Raw genomic sequence first — 2,462 nt, 5'->3', positions numbered from 1 at the left:
CTGAAAGAAAAAACAAAGATAGGCCTGTATAAATGGAGAATCTTATGAGTTTCATAGTTTTAAGCCTAACTAACCAAAAAGCAAACTCATAGCTTCACTAGGAAGAAAAGAGATGAGAATGCTATGAAGTGAAGCATGAAGCCCAGTACAAATTGTGTGACTGCATCCATTATATAAGCAAAAAATGATACTCTATTAGAGAGAAAGCATGGTTTATGTAAGGGACAAGGGCTCTGTCTGACAAAAACACTTGCACACGTTAGCAAGAGGGCTATTCAGACAAATGGGAGCCATAGACCTAATCAACTAAAAACACTGAAATGTAGCAACCTATACTATTTTCATTACCCATAACCTTGTAGGGGAACAAAAAAAAAAATCCAAAAAAAACCCTACAAAAGCCCACAACCTCTTGGGGACTGACGTTCCACTGACGTTACCCACCACTGAAGGGAAATTTTGGTCACCACCAGCAATCCACTGGATACTGACAAAGGGAGACAGCTGGGGAAGCGTTGGCTGAATTTATCACCAAAATATATCTTCTACAAGGCTTAAGCAAGTAAACAGATAAATCAGGTCTTGGGTAAATAAACACCTCATCATTTGTCATCTCCATTTGTCAGCAGTTTGCTTTGTGTTTCTCTCACATGCTTTTACATAACTCAGATAACTGACGCACATTAAGAAGCTTGTATGTATTCTAGACTTATGACCCATTTATTTCTTTTCTAGGCACTAATTTCCCCCAACTGTGCATCAAACTCAACAGCTCCCCAGCAGCCTCTGTATAGATTTTGTTTCAGTATTGATTACAAAAGGACAAAAGCCAAACTTGACTTGAGGAGGAACCAGGAAGATTAAATTCTCTTCACAAGATTATTTGGAATGGAGACTTATTTAAAGTACTCAGGAAGAGAATGGAGTGGAAAAGAAATCCTGCAGGGTATGGCTGCTCAGAGCTTTTGATAGGTGAAAAAAAAAATGTATAAATCAGTAACAGCTTTCCAAATATGGATGAATAGTCTATTAAAAGTAGTAGTCCTCCACTTCTTGGGATGCTGAAGAGCCTTCACCTTTATGTTGCAAATCAGTCCTGATTTCAGCAACTGATAACCACAATTGGTTTGGTCCCATGTGACCTCAGACTGCAAACAGGCAAAAACTCTGGGGACCTTTACAAGTTAAGTTTGTCTGAATACACCCCAAGAAGCGAAGGGGATGAGTCCCCCCACTTCTGTGGAAAGAGCTCTAGCACCCCACAGAGTAAGGACAAAAGCAGGGGACACGGTGGTCCTTCAGCAGCCTGGTTCAGCCCAGGGATAATGACAGGCAGTAAAAGGACCCTTGGATGACATAGCTAGAGGAGAACGTTCAACATAATGGACCACATAAAAGCTGATCACAGCAACATTTCTCAAACTGCTAATTGTCATCACAAGTTATCAACAGTAACTGCACTTCAGGAATTTTCTTCACAATCCTTTTCAAACTCCTCCAAATCAATCTTCCTGGCACATCCCCAAATGTTCTTTTCAAAAGCATACCAGTTGCTAAAAAAATTATAAAAATAGTTCATCTGAGCCAAGAAAAAGTCCATCCAGACCTTAGTCCGTCTTAGATAATGGTCAACAGGTACAAGAGGAAGACTTGGTGATACAGTTGGAAGACTGTCACTGCTGATTAATCCAGCTAATATGATCGAGCAAGCAGGGCTCTGTCTTATTGGGTGAAATGCCTGAAGCACAACAGGCAAGATGAGTTTCACCCTCAAATTCCAGGAAAGCATTGTGCACATGCTCTGCGTGGGAAGGCTGTCTTCACATGGCCCATATGACTGGGTAGAGTAAAAATGTCCCAAGTCTCCCCCTGGTGTAATTGCATCGCACCCAGTGGGGTTACACCAGAAACAAACTGGCTTACAAACCTAATGGTCCTCCATGAAGGAATAGTCAATAGGGTGGTAGCAAGAAAGGGATAGGGAGAGAGGAGCTGAAACTGAAGTGATGCTTTTTGTCCAGATCCATGCTCTGACACCTCAGGCCTGATTCAGCTCTTGTACCCATTAACCTCACATCACTGTAACCCCAATGACATTAGTAAATTCATCCTGAGTAAGCTAAATGTAAGACCTGTGACAGATGTGACTGACCACCCAAAGCTGGCAACATCTGAGCCTTTTATTTATTTCACATAAAGCACCACGTAGGAGCTCATCTAAAGCCCTAATAGCACAAATGGCACAGCTGCCAATGACCTGAAAAAATGGCATTTCAAAGCAGCAACATCCTCAACTTTATTACTAATCTGATGAGTTATCTACCTTTAGATTAGGTTGTTCCAAAATAGTGCTTCAATACCTATGAGTAACTGTGCCACTGATGAATAAACACCTTTCAGGGGTTGGGGGAGGAATCCATAAAGCATCTCTATATTTCACAGGATACCCTCCTGGGCAAATG

The sequence above is a fragment of the Falco peregrinus genome, chromosome 3, assembly GCF_023634155.1.
Source record: "Falco peregrinus isolate bFalPer1 chromosome 3, bFalPer1.pri, whole genome shotgun sequence".
Lineage (NCBI taxonomy): Eukaryota > Metazoa > Chordata > Aves > Falconiformes > Falconidae > Falco > Falco peregrinus.
The sequence above is the reverse complement of the archived record's forward strand: the minus strand, read 5'-3'. Positions refer to the sequence as shown.